The sequence below is a fragment of the Canis lupus genome, chromosome 32, assembly GCF_048164855.1.
Source record: "Canis lupus baileyi chromosome 32, mCanLup2.hap1, whole genome shotgun sequence".
Classification (NCBI taxonomy): Eukaryota; Metazoa; Chordata; class Mammalia; order Carnivora; family Canidae; genus Canis; species Canis lupus.
The window spans coordinates 29,683,074-29,698,477 of record NC_132869.1 but is presented as its reverse complement, the minus strand read 5'-3'; positions in this window follow the sequence as shown (position 1 = coordinate 29,698,477).

Sequence of the window (15,404 nt, the reverse complement as noted above, 5' to 3'; positions counted from 1 at the left end):
TTTATTTTTTAGATCCCTGATTATATATCAAAATGTTCCAGTCTTAAATTAGAGACAGGCATAATGAGATCATAGGACTGGCATCTAGCCCATCCTTCTCATTTTACAGAAGAAGAAATTTACGCTTAGAGACATGAAGGGACTTATCTGAGGTCACATGGCATGCCAGTGTTGAAACTAAGTCTGGAACCCAGGGGCCAGGATGAACCATCAGCCCTTCTTCTAAAATGCAAAATTTCCTGGAAGGATCAGGAATAATTCCCTAATATCTCACTTCACAGATGAGTTTTCCCCTTGTCAGAAGAAAGATGGATGGCTGAAAATCTTTGGGTTCTAAAGAGGTGGAGAGCATGGACATGGTCAGCAAAAATCCTAAAGACAAACTATTATTTAATATCATTGTCCAGAAGCATTCCACCCACAAAGTTATTTTCTTAAAATCCTGCTGTCATCTGGTCATTCTTCTGTTCCAACATCTTCCATAGGCTCTATCATCATCTATAGAATAAAAACCAAACTTTTAATCTGCACAAAAACAGCTCCAGCTTGGAGCGCCTGGGTGGCTCAGTCAGTTAAGTGTTTGACTCTTGATTTTGGCTCAGGTCATGATCTCAGGGCCATGAGATAGAGCCCTGCATAGGGCTCTGTGCTGAGAGCTAAGAGCTGAGTGCTGGGCATGGAGCGTGCTTAAGATTCTCTCTCCCTCTGCCCTACCCCCATCCCTGTGCATGTGCACACACTTTTTCTCTAAAAACAAAACAAAACAGCTCCAGCTTTCACAGCCATTCCTCTCCTGTAATGACTCCATACCTGAACAGGTACCTACTTGGTGTACCACATTGTGAAGACATGGGAGACACAATAGTAATGGCAAAACAAGATCCTTTTCCTCACAGGGCTTATATTCAATAGGGAAGATAGTGACCAAATAGAGAAATGAATGAACAAAATAATTATGGCTTATGTTGAATTTTGAGGACAGCAAACAGGGGAAGTGGTAAAGAGTAGTTGGTGGTAGTGAGGGAGGGAAGGGATAAGTGATTGCCTAACTCCTTTATCTGGAAATGACATGTGACTTGAAATCTGAAGGTATTGATGAGCCAGCCTTATGAAGAGCTAAGGAAAGAACTATCTAGAGAGAGGGAATTGTAGTTGCCCCAACTCAACGGCTAGCTAGTACCTGCCTTCATTTCTTCATTAATGCCATTTCTGCTGCTGGAAATGCCTTTCTCCCACTGGCCTATCTTGGCTAATCCCATTTGAACCAGTACCAAATAGTGGTTACAAGTGCGAGTTCTGAGTTAGAGGTGGGTTTGGTTCTCTCTTCACCACCTATAAGCCTCGTGACCTTGGGCAAGTCACCTCATCTTTATGAGCCTCATTTTCCTTATCTTTAAAGTGGAGATGGTGATAAAACCTATGTTGAGGGATTAATATGAATATTAAGTGAAATATTTCATATAAAACACTTAACATAGTAAAACTCAATAATCAAGAAATCAATAAATGTTGGTTATTGTCTACTCTTCAAGACCCAGTTCAAACCATAGCTTCCCTATAAACTTTGTGGACAACAGCAGCCCAAGTAGTATTTGTTTCATTGGGCTTCTTATGTTTCTGGACCTGGATTCCCCCCTGACCCCTGTGGGGGTTTTTGTAGCAACCTTCTCTTTTTATCTATTTTGTGTATCTCTTTTATTCATCTTCCCTAGTAGATTGTGTGCTCCTTCTCTGTGATCATGGTGTATTTTCACATTGTCCTGCTTATAATAAGTTACACTGCATAATAAATTACTACTGTTCAGAGTGCATATGTATGGGTGGCCAAGGAGGAGGAAGAATGGAGAGGCAATGCTTACGTAGTTATGTAAGTTAGGATAAATGGGTTGTAGTTCTACTTTTACCCTCTTGATTATGGTGGCTCACCTCTAAGACAGCCCCCCAATGATGTGCTCCTGTTGTTCATCTCTTGCATAAACTTCCTCACTTCAGTGCAGGTAAGACTTGTGATCTGCTTCTATTCCAAAGAATATGGAGAAGCTGATGGGATGTTGCTTTCATGATTAGGTTGTGTAAGAGTGTGACTTCCATCTTCCTAGAAGACTCTACATTTGATAAAGCAAGTGACCATATTTTGGAGAGGCCTGTGTGCAAGGAACTGAGGGTGGCCTCTGGCCAATAGTATGCAGAGAACTAAATCCTGCTAACAAGCAAGTAGGAGAACTTGGAAGAGGGTCTTTCCCTAAGTGAACCTTCAGATGAGATGCAGCCCTAGCTGATACCTTGATTTTAGCTTGTGGGAGACTCTAGAACAGAGAACCCAGATGAGTTGTACTTGTATTTCTGATTCACAGAATCTATGGGGTAATAAATGTGTGTTGTTCTAAGCTCTTGTGGTAATTTTTAATGACATGGTAGTAATTTGTTCTGTAGCAACAGACAACAAATACACTTGATGAGTTCTCTGGGAAAGGTAACTTCATCTCCCTGAACTGTTCCTCATTAGAGATCTTTGTGTCAAGTACTAGAGTGGGCACCTGGTCTACAGTAGCAAATAGGACAGGCAGCATCCTGCCCATGGGGCCGCTCTTCTAGCTGCAGCCCCCATGGGATATTGCTTTCACCCTGCTGGTTGCCCAGCGGGCATAACAGCTTCAGGCCTTTCCATTAGAAGGTCAACCCAACTACTAGATAGAGACAAAAGGCAGCCATTCTGGAAGCCCTTAAAAAGGAAAATCAAATTAAACAAATGGGAACTTTCAACATAAGCAGATGCATTTAGGCTTTTCTTTGTTTTTTTAAAAAATTACTATGCTTTTAAAATGATGGCAAATGTGGAGCTCCTTCTAAGAAATAAGTATGTGACATGGAAAGCCATGCTGTAACCGAAGCACATTCTGTTTACTTCCAGTTCAGACCAAAGCCTTCCTACTTTTTCAAGAGAGAAACATGATTACCAGTATCATTCGATGCAAGGAATACCAAGACATTACTGGGTGATAGGGTCAATTCTGGGCTAGAAAAATGTGTCCCTGTAAGAGGCTTTGTTCCTTTTAACTATCTCCACATAGACCCTGAGACACGTGTCAAAAAGGAAGGCCCAAGGTCCCAACCTCTGGACTCCTGAGCCACCCCCTCACCACCATCCTTCAAATCTCTTGCCTCAGCCTCCTCCTCTAAGCAACATTCTCTCTACCCCCATTTCTGTAGGCACCACTTTTAAGCTTACCCACAATTCTGAAGTCTACCTCTTAATTTCTTCATTACTATTCAATGGCCTATGTGAAATCACTCTCTGAAAGGAGTCTTAGCCCTTAAAGAAACAAAATGTGGTTATCTTCTTAAGCCTAAGTGAAGTCCTCAAAAATAAATGCCTGTTGGCCCTCCCTGGATAAAAGCATTCAAGTGCTTTCTCTCTTTGTTGAGATACACATCCACATGTGCTCTTCACCCTTATAAACAATGGGCAGAATGTTGTCTTTAAGAGTAAAACTCATTTACTGGGTTCAGTATATTAGCTCAGCCACTTAGAGCTGTGTGGCCTATGGCAAATTATTTAACCTCTCTGGTCTGTTTTTTAAATGGAGACAATAATACACATACCTAACAGATAGGGTGTGAAGTGCTTAGAATGGTGCCTGGCACAGGGCAAGCACTCAGTAACTGTTAGCTGTTGCTATTAAGGTAGCAAAAAGAACAAACAAAACAGTTTTAATTTCTGATTATATTGAGTTTGATCAGGATACAACTAGAAAAAAACTAGAAAGATAGGCAATATTTGTCCTCGGAGCTTTTACACTTTTGTGTAAAAGCTTTACCCCTGTCTTTTCTCAGCTCCCCTCCTCTGTTCCCTTCTTGGCCAGACCCCCTCGGGGTGGGACCACCTCCCCCAAGCTTCAGATTTTGCTGTCCCACTTCCTTCTTCATCACATCTCTCCTTTCCTCTGTCCTTGTCCTTAGGCCTTTTGCTAGCATCTGATCAACTAATTTGTGCCAAAATGTTAATCACTCTTGGTTTAAATCAATCGTTCTGAGTTTTTTTTTTTTTTAATATCCCCACACCATGCACATGAAATGCATAACAAATCCCCCTTTGTAATAACAACCTTCACCTCCCCAGTGACTTCAGCTCAATGCAGGAAGGGAGGATGTCCTCTGGAAGCATCCCCACCACCACAGGGTCTCCCCACAACCCCTCATGATGCTAAGAATCACAGCAAGTGCTGCCTCCCAGATTTGTCTTTTGGCAGATACCTACAATGACTTAACCCAAGTAATACATGATAATGAAAGTTTTCACCAGCAGAACCATATTTAAGGCTTGGGAGGGGTTGCTGGGTGGAGGCTGGGAGAAGGCATATTTGATCACTTTTCTAATCACTCATGTAACTGTCCTCTCCATCCATCTCCAAAAAACCAAGTAACTGTGGGCTCTTCACCTCATTTTCCTCTGGCTTGCAAATAAAATGTTAGACTAGTTCTTCAAGGCCATCCTCTACTAGTGTCTTCAGAGCTGGCCCTAGGAAAAGGGCAACATCTTTGTTTAGAAGTAGGAATGATATAGAAATTTGGCTCTGGGATCCCTGGGTGGTGCAGCGGTTTAGCGCCTGCCTTTGGCCCAGGGCGTGATCCTGGAGACCCGGGATCGAATCCCACATCAGGCTCCTGGTGCATGGAGCCTGCTTCTCCCTCTGTCTATGTCTCTGCCTCTCTCTCTCTCTCTCTCTCTCTCTCTCTGTGTGTGACTATCATAAATAAATAAAAATTAAAAAAAAAAAGAAATTTGGCTCTGTGCTTATTCAAAGTAATGTATTAACTGTTTAATAGGGGAAGCCTTCTTAATGCTGAAGGCTCTGGCTGGTCTGAAGGACAAGATTGGCTGGGAAAAACTAGCTGGGCTTTCTGCTTCTATTCCTTAGGCCAGCCAGGCCATAGTAACTATGTACACCTTGATACTGGTGTCCTAGTCCAGGAAGTCCTTGATGTCAACAAATCCCAGTCCTCATCAGATGGTCCTAAAAATGCAAGTTTCTCCAGGAGGAGATACACTTCATGCTATTGTCCCCATCTAGGTTGAATTGGGAAAAAGCATCATCAGAGTTGTATCTCACTGTTTGAAATGAGTAAAAATCACCAGATCAGATCTACCTTCAAGTATTTAAATCTCTTTCCATAAAACCAACTAAGATATTTAATATCATCCAAACAAAATCTTCGAATTTGATCTGGGTGATGGTTGCATGGGTTTTGCTTTAAAATATCCTATAAATGGTATAAATTTTGTGTATGTTTATATATATTTACATGTTTGGATGGATCTAGAACGGTGGTTCTCAAACATTGCCGTATATCAGAATCAGGTTTATCCTGGACCAATTACATGACACTCCCTCGGGGCATTAGTATTTTCCAAGTTTCCCAGCTGATTTCAATGTGCTCAAAGAAAGTGATCCATTGAAAACAAAACAAAACAAAACAAAAAAAAGATTTCTTCCCAAATGAAGGCTTATCTCTAAGATCCTTTTCAGCTCTAAGTTTCTCAGATTAAATAAATATTTGTTGCTTTACAAAAGGAAAAGTACTGCCAGACTATCTCCTGCACCTGGCAGTTGCAGGAGTGTGAACAAACAAACAAACAAAAAAAATTGGTTCAGAAAACCTAGTCCCTAGACTGGAAACTTTGAGACTTGCCAAATAGAAGTTCTGAGAATTTCCCAGTTTTCCAATGAGCTGGCCCTATCTAGTCTCATGAAGGCATTCTTAGATGTACATTTGATTCCTCCTGGGAAAGATGCCCTGACATGGACAAGCGAAGACTAAAATCTAGAGGTTAGTTGGAAACCAAGTTCCCTGACTAAGAGTTGAGTCCTGCCTGTTGGGTTTGTGTAGATGGAGGTCTAGGGACTCTATCTAGGCTGCTGGAGACATCATTAATTTCAATTAGGTGGAAAGTCTTTGGAGTGGATTGCTCCAGTGACAGTCATTTCAGGGTGTCCTGCTAGCATGCATGTTTTGGTTTTGGTTTTTGTTTTTTGTTTTCCCCCAAGGATACTGCTAATGGAGTTAGCAGTATCCTTGGGATACTTTCATCTCTACAGAGGCTTTATTAAGTCTCCTCACGTCTGTGAGTACCTGTAGCTGCCCCGTTCCCTCTTAATTCATTTTCTGTGCTGCATTCAAGAGTATTTGGAATCTCTGCAAGAACAAATAAACCTCTGAACTCTGATACACGTGTAATCTGCCAAGGTCCACCCCACAACTCCAGACTGTCCCCAAGCACCACTGAAACAATATCAAAAAGCATCAGTGTTCTCTGTAATCCATTTGCCAAAGACAATGCACCAGACGTGTCACCTTTCCTATTTCAGCTGTGCCTGGCATTGCGTTCCCTCCGGTAACTGGGGCAAGGGGTCAGGGGAGACTCTCAAGGTGACAGATTTGTTAAAGAAAAAAATGCAGTCACTTTAGCTCCCAGGGCTCAGCATTAACCACTTCTTATCTACTTTCCTTGTTCTTCTTTTGTTTTACTCAATGGATTAGTGAAGACCTTGTGTATGATGGGAAGCACAACTGAAAATTCTTACATGAACCAGCTGTGTGACCTTGGGCCTCAGAGACTGCCTTTGTGAAATGAAAAGTCCTCTGCATGCTCTCAATTTCCCTGTTTCTATCCTAATAAGCAGAGGAAATAAAAATGGGGTTATTTTTATGATCACAGGCACTCTTTAGGCTCAACTACCTCTTGACAGCGAGGTTATGGTCCTTAAGACATGTAGACAGCTTTCCAAACACTGGACAGAGGCCTTAGCCAGCCTTACCAGGGAGCCTAGAAGCCAGCCCTACCAGGGACTTGGTAGATGGGTACAATGCCGTCCTCCCAGTTTCTGTATAAAACCATCAGGAACCAGAAACACTGGGGACACTTCTCCCTCTCGTAATTACTTGGGAAGGAATGTCATAGCCTCAAGCGTAATTAACAGCATTTTAATTCATTCTCTCTTTTTAGGCTGTTCACATTCTTGCTGTTGCTAGAATGAACACAGCATTATGGTGTGTTAACTGTTTAAAATGAGGCCAAAGATGCTGAACTATGGCCATCCTCATAAGGAACCTCGCTCTCTCAGCTTAAACACAGGTTGGGAAAAAGCATTGTGTGGCTGCCGAGAAACACACACAGGCCTGCAGTGGTCCTGTGCTCCCCAAATGAGCTACAAACAGCATTTAGCTATGCTTATCCAAGGGAGCGCCCGCTCATTATCTGGCCAGCAGGGAAAGATTCCACAAATACACCGCCCACTGACAAGTTACACAATTAGCCACAAGACTGTGATGGTGCATCTGCGGGCTTGCCCTCCCTCTCCACATCCTCCTCATCACTAGGCCAGCATACCTCCCTAGCTGCCACCGCAGCCATACTCACCCTCTTCAGCCCAAATTTTAATGAAGAGAAAGATTCCTGTGTATTTGCTTGGGAAAGACTGCATGTTATCTCATCAAGTGGGGTGTGATGATCTCCTTTCTCGAAATGTTTTCAACTCTCATGGGTATCTTTCCTTACTTTGACACACACCAAGACACAAACCTATCCACGCGTATATGCACACCGACTTCACCAAAGTGACTAGTTCTGCCCATCTTTTAATTTCATACTTAATGGTAATGAGTTCTTTCAAACAGAACCAGTAAAATGTGAAGCTGACATTGGTTGAAATTTAGGGCATCCTGCTTTCCTATACATTATTCCTTGCTTCTAAAATATTCATAACCACTTAAAGATGATTTATAGATGCATATCTAGAATTGTATCCTGATAATAAGAGCTTTACATATTTTTATTTCTCAGAGTATGGATATGTTTGGTAGTAATTGGAGACCAAAATGCAGTAAAATATTTGTATGTGTTTAATTATGTAATATAAATATACATGTAATACATGTACATATATATTGGCCAAAGCTCTACAATGAGAGATACCATGTCAAAAAGCAGTAAACTGTCAGGAATCTATGAATATAAATAGTTTTTAGCAATAGCATATTATCAAGGCATTCTTAACTACATTTGGCATTTTTGGAGCAAGAAAAATGCTGGGGTTTCATTAAACTGCAGTGCAAAGGAAATAGAGAATTTGGATCCTATACGGGAATGTCCTTGAAATGAATAGATTGCATAGAAAAGCGGAAAGGTTTGTTCATGCAAAAACACTCCCACCCCCCACAAAGGAAATCTCAATTCATTTTTAAGTGATCAGAAATTAACAGAAAAAAATGTAGTAAATAATTAAGAGTATGTTTAAATGTCATATACGACATTATTCATGATGAAAATGAAGTTCATAAAAGATTCATTTGTTTTCTTATTCATGTAAGAGAGCAAAATCAAATAGAGTGAAAAACTATATTTTTGTGATCCATCTCAATTGTGTACATTCTTATTTGATTCTGAGAAAATTGCAGATGATGTTTAGTGATTTACTGCTAGGAAAATATGTTTTTTTTCTTGTGATGTATGCTAAGGGTAAATAGCAAATTGAAGTTATAAATGATTCTTAGTATGAAACACCCAGGCGATATTTTTACTGTATTTTGGGTGCCAGGATATCACCCCAGGTACCTCGTTTAAGCCATCCAATCTGTGTTGTTCTCAGAAAAGAAGAATGCATTTCTGGGAAATTCGCCATTTGAAATTCCAATGGTTGCTTATCCCCTTCTGAGGCTAATGGTGCCAGTTGCTAAGAAAACAGGGCTTCTTGGCTGGCCAGAGGAACATAGCTCTTTCTCTGTGTTGCTGCAGGATCAGGGATCAACTCTGAGACACTCATTGTCCTGGAAAATTAGTGTATTGTGAGCCTCCTCAAACTTGGCATCCAAGAGTGTAATCCATATTGCTTGTTTTTTGATCCCAGGGAAGGCACTGATAACAATTTTGAAGTCAATGTGTGCTTGCTCCCAAGATGCTCATATTGTAAAGAACTTGAGGTCTGGCTGGCTTGTGGAAAAGACTTAGGGGAAGAATTTCTTAAGGCAGAGCCAAAGAAGAGGGGCTGGCTCTTAGTTATATTTTAAATCCCTAGCCTTCTTTCTCTCCCAACCACAGTGATAAGGTACATTAGTTTTGGGGTATGCTCTCTATCTCTTTATGTTCTGTTGGGCTCAGTGCTGGGCCCCTGATGACGCTGCTGGAAACGCGCTCTTAAGGAGGGGAACCTTAGTTTCTGTGCCTGCACGGCATGCTGAATTAGGCCAGAAACAAAATGGCTTACTCTCTCAAGATGAGACTCCATTATATGTAACAGTCAGGCTGCCAGAAGTAGTAGTCAGAACTGTAGACAGCATCTTGAATCAAATTTTCTCTAGAACCCAAGACCTCATTTTCACCTATGAACTAGATTTTTTTCTCCAGATCCTTCTGAATGTGAAATTCAAAGTCTATCTATATACCTAGAATTACTTGAAGTAGAGAATATGCTAACTGGCGGAAGTTCAGTTGGAGGGAGAAAGGTTTTAGAGGAAAGCAATGATTTAGAAAGATCTGTGGAGTGAATAGTGAAGGAAAGCAGTGTTGACCAACATCCCCCCCCCCCGCCCCGAAGATTGGTATCTATTCCCTGACAGTAAACTCTAACCTACTCCATGACTGCCACTAACGTCTCCCTTCCTCTGGCAGTGATGTTTCTCCTTTACCTGTTGTCCTCCTTCATGAAATAATACAAATGTTTTGACTACTACTAACCATTTATTATCTAGTATGTTCCAGGCCACATATGTATGCTATCAATAATCCTTACATAGACGGCTCAAAGGAAGTTAAATTTTCATCATTTTACAGATAAAAAAAAAAACAGACTGAGAGAAGTTATGAAATGTACCTAAGACCACAGAGCTGGTAGGTGGCATAACTGGTTTCAAATCAAGTTGGTTTTAAATCCAGCCTGTCAGAAGCCAGCCTGCTCTTTTACCTACTGTACCACACTCATGCCACTCTAGTGGTGTACATGGAACCTTCTTTATTTTCGCTTCCTCTGTCTAGCTCTGCTCAATAGCAGCAGCTTAGGCTCCCTCCCGAACCTGGGACCCCAAATCCAAGTCTATCTGATGCCAGAGCCTCACCATTTTCCACTAAATCTGCACTGTGCAATACTATGGCCACTAACTGTATGTGGCTATTAAGTTATTAATAACTTAGAATGTAGCTACTCCAAATTGAGATGTGGTCTATGTATAAAATACACACAGATCTTGAAGACTCCTACTGAGACTCATACTAAAAAACAATGAATTTAAAATATCTCATTAATAATTTTTATATTGAGTGCATGTTGAAATGAAAATATTTTAAATATATTGGGTTAAATAAAATACCTTATTTAAATGAATATTACCTGCTTCTTTTACATTTTATCATGTGACTCCTAGACAATTTAAAATTAATATGGTTCTCAGCATTTTTTCTATTGGGTGGCATCATACAAGATAGGATCAGATAGTGTCTATATGGAACTGTATAGTGAGAAGCTGCTGCCAACCTGATCAGGAACTTTACTATTTCCACTTTTCCAAGCCCTCAGCTCCCTGCCTCAATATCTTGTAAGTAACTGCTTCCCATAGAAACACTGGTGAATCCTAGAATAACAGAATTTTAAGGTTAGAGGGAAACTTACAAGTTATCTAGCCTAAATCACCAAAGCAGTACTTTTATCACCTCTCTTTATGGCACCGACATTGTAGTAGATTATGTCGCTGTTCCAGAGGTTTGCTGCCTTTCATACTTCTTCACCCCATTGATGCGAAGGTTGGCCAGAGGACTTATTATGCCCCTTCCTGGTGGAGGACTATATCTCTCCCCTCTTTGTAATGTGGGAGTAGCTTGTCACTTGTTTTGGTCAATGAAATATGTATAGCAATGTCACTTCTGAGCCAAGATTTTAAGAAATAATTCAGGATTTGCCATGACTCTTTTTCCTCTGACATGAGACCTACAATGTCCCAGGTAGGGGCTGCTTTGTCAGCCTGGGCCTCCAAGGGAGGAGGATACAGAAGAGATTCATGGCAACCATGATGGATGTGTGACCTGAGTGAAGTTAAGTGAATTGTTGCAAGCCCCTGAGGTTTTGGGGGTCTTTGTTACTGCATCAAAACTTAGATATAGATGCTATCTCCACCACCAAATTGTCAAACAATTACATTTGAATCCCTCCAGTGGCAGAAATCATTGCGTCTTTGGATGGTCCTGACTACTAGAAAGATCTTCCTCATATTGCACCGTAATCTGCTTCCTGGGACAAGCCTTTTCTTGTACAACAGATTGGGCTCCCTTCTAGCTGTCAGCACACGTGAAGGAGTAACAAGCCAAATCCAGAAGTTGGCTGGGGTCAGACATCAACAAAAGCAGAGGAGGTCACTGCAGCTTCCTTTAAGAGAAAGAAGAAGAGGAGGATGAGCCAGGGGACCATATTTATAGCTGGAGGGGAGAACAAGAAAAGCTGAGCCCAAGAGACAGATGAGCTCAGATCCATGGAGCAGATGAAGAGGAAAAGCAGGGGGAAGTAGGAAATTCATTCACAGCTGGTCTGCTGGAAGTTGTCAGGAGGCCTGTGGCACGACAGGCTCTTAGGAACACTCTGCCCCATTGCACATGCTCTGGTAATGTAAGAGACTGGAACTCTGAACTTGACATTGGCACCCTCAGTCATTTGCTTACTGGTTTCACCCTTAGAATAAAGTTTTCTTCTGCCACAGGACAGTCCTCTGTCTATTCATAGACATAGGTACATTTGTGGCCTGAGCAGACTAACATCAATATTTTGTAATTCAGCTAGAAGTATGGTGAAGTTTAGAACTTGCATTTCAGAGTCAAATTGGATCTTTTTTTTTTAAAGATTTTATTTATTTATTCATGAGAGACACAGAGAGAGAGGCAGAGACACAGGCAGAGGGAGAAGCAGGCTCCACACAGGGAGCCCGACGCGGGACTTGATCCCGGGACTCCAGGATCACGCCTGGGCCAAAGGCAGGCGCTAAACTGCTGAACCACCCAGGGATCCCCAGTCAAATTGGATCTAATTCTTAATCTTGACCCCCATCAGTTGATAATGGCATGGCTTTCAGCGATTTTTAACCATAGTAAGCTTCATTTATCTGTTAAATGGGAATACTTCCAGGCTTGAAGGGCTATTGCTCTAAGGATTAAATGAAATAATATAAACTGCATGCTACTTTATCTGTATCTGCCCTTCAGTAAATGGCAGTTATATATTTTCCTCTGGTAAAGCCAAAGGAAATGCTTTTTAAAAGATCCACTATAAGGTAGTAGCCACATTGATAATGCATTATACCTTTAGGGACTCATTTAGAGTCTTGCAAATTGCTCAGTAACTATATTGGTCCTTATATTTTAGGACAGAATCATCTGCTATTGAAGTTTTGCCACATGACCCCTTGAAGGTTCATTTGAGGTAATTCAGAAAAGGGATGCATTCCTTATTTCTATTTGCGTCCTACTTTCTGTTGTATTTCCTTATCTAATTTCTCCCTTCATTGAAGTCAATGCTGAGAACCAGCACCTTACAGGAACATTACAACAAGGAAGTGTAGGAATTCCACAGCCAATTTCATATAAATATTTGAAAGCACAAGAGAAGGAAAAGGTGAACAGAACACTTATCATGTACCGTGCAGTCACAAAAGCATCAGAAATATTGCAACAGAACTGGTCTAGCCGTCCAGCCAGCTCAAGATACTATCCCTGGCACCCAAGGTGTCCTTCCCCAAGTCACCTTAAGGAGTTTGAGTCTGCCACAAACAACTTTGCTTTACCTTTATATCCTAGTAAGCCCATTAATGAAGCATAATACATGGTTTTTAAAAATTCCTACTTCAAAAAAAAATTCCTACTTCAGTGTGTGTGTGTGTGTATGGAGAGAGACAGAGAAGGAGGGACAGTGGGACAGAGGATGGGGGTAAGGAGAGAGGGGGAATGAATGAATGAATGAATGAGAATATCCTTTGGCCCTCTTGAAATCACTATGTGTCATTAGAACTTACTGTCCCTTTTCACCAGGTCTTCCCCAATCCTGTGAGCAGGAGGTCTGGTTGTCTCTTCCTTTAGTCACTTCACATGTCCTTCTCCAACCTTTTTCAGGGTGCTTACATTTTAGTGAGGCCCAGTGACCAGAAATGCTTTGGGTAATGGGACACATTGTGGTACCTGATTTTCCCTGTCAAACTTTAATGCCCTGTTGATGATATTCAGGATGCAGACCTCCTTTGGGGCGCTAGTGTATCCATCTTATGACTCTAGTCTACAATAATTTGTGTACAAATTACACAAATATTATAGCTTATAAATAATACAAACTTGGGTCCTATAGTTCTAGAAATACTCTGAGGATCTTATATTTACATAACCCATCTGAGGGTCTTATATTTATGTAATCAATTTGTAGTATATTTCCAAATTTCTAACCTGATTTAAACTGTTATAGCTATTCTCCATCTGTTAACGGAACTTAGTCCTCAATTACATTGTGCTTACTTACCTTCGGGGGCTACAATAAAATAAAGTGCCTACATTTTTGTACAATTAGGGTTTTTAATTCCCTTGTACCATCTTCAATTAGCCCATTTTCTGTCTTTATTCATTACAGACTTTAAACTCTGATACACGTATATTATATATGTGAGATTTTGAAAATGTACTTATGACTCTCAACTTCTGAGTCGTCATAGTGGTAAATTGGATGTGCCCTATAAACCTTCCCCCAATTTCCTATTAAAATGCTCCAAAAAACATGTGAAAAGATAGATACTAGTAGAAGAATTATGAACTAAACTTGCCATGGTCAGAGATTTACATTAACTGAGTCATTGGTGAAAATGGATTGAGAAGCCTACTGTAGGACCAGATACCACAAACTACACATCCCACCCTGTGAACTAAAGCAAGGTGGGTACTTAGCAAGAAGGCTGTACTCATACCCACTGTCCAGGCTCACTGCCCTGCCCTTGAAAGAAGGGAGGTGCAACCCTATTCAACACTGACTTCTTAGCCCAGAGCGCTACTCTTCCCCACCCCCATGAGTTGTTTTCCTATATACATTCAGTCACTGTAACTCAAAGCTTACAACATGAAGTAAAGTGAAGTAATAGCACTTAGTTGTCTAAGGAAAAATCTCACAGGAATAATGACAGAAGGAGATTTATGGATGCTGGATGTTGTTTCAAACTGCAGTATTGTCTAGGTCATGTCCAAAAAGCAAGTATCAGATCAAGGTTCAACTGAACATACCCTTACACTAGAAGAAGCCTGTCTGTGGCAAACTGAGCAAGGGCACTGCATATCAAACTGAACTGAGTAGCAGGAACTGCCAAGTGAGCAGCAGGGAGAGCTAAGGGCACCCTCTTTTTTGGTGATGAGACACTAGCCCGAGAGAGCATTTTCTCCGTGTGGATGAATAAAGAAAGATGGATGAAAGGATAGATGGAGGGATGGAAAATGGAGGGAAGGGAGGGAGAGAGGGAGGAAAAAAACAAGGGAGAGATGGAGACAAATGGAGGTATAGATATAGGTGTAGACATAGACACAGATATGAATATATGTATTATGAATTGATAGTAAGACATAAAAAGACATTTTCTGAAGTCTTGGAGGAAGAGATTATCTTTAAAAACAGAACAAGAACAGGCTGTCACAACAGAAAATGACTAAGGTAGGGATAAATATGCCAAAAGGATGCAGTCGAAACAAGAAATAACTACAAAGCAATACAAATTTCAAGATTAGCTTAAAAATTCTTATGGGAAGACACGAAGCACGGCAGACTATACAACATTCTGGTACTACACAAATAAATGGAATCAGCGGTGTAAAGACAAATACAAATAAATAAACCATCCCAAATACATATGGAAAGTTCAAGATAAAAATCAATGACTGAGAAGCTGTTCAAGAGGAGGTCAGAAACTGACTTTACAGTAAAAGAACTATAAGTGATTTTGAGGATTAAACCCAAACAATAGAAACAGAGATAGTAATCCGAGATATGATAGAAGGTAATTTTTCTGTGCTAAGTAATGAATTGAAAGAACATAAATCAAACAAATAAAAAGAAATTCACACATTTGGCTTATCTAGTTAGCTAGCTAGCTAGCTAGCTTAACATCCTAGCAATGTTTCCAAATTTTGAACAAAAAGACCTCACACACATCAAGGAAGTAAAACAAGTTACCTTTAAGTTAGGTTTACCTCAAACTCCACCTTCAAATAAAGCAAAACAAGTGAAAAGCCAGAAAACAATGGCGAAATGCCTATAGATTTTTAAAAAGGAAATTTTGTGGTACATTCAGAACTCTTAACATTTATAAATGAAAGCATATAAAGAAAATTCTAGAGATACCTCAACAAA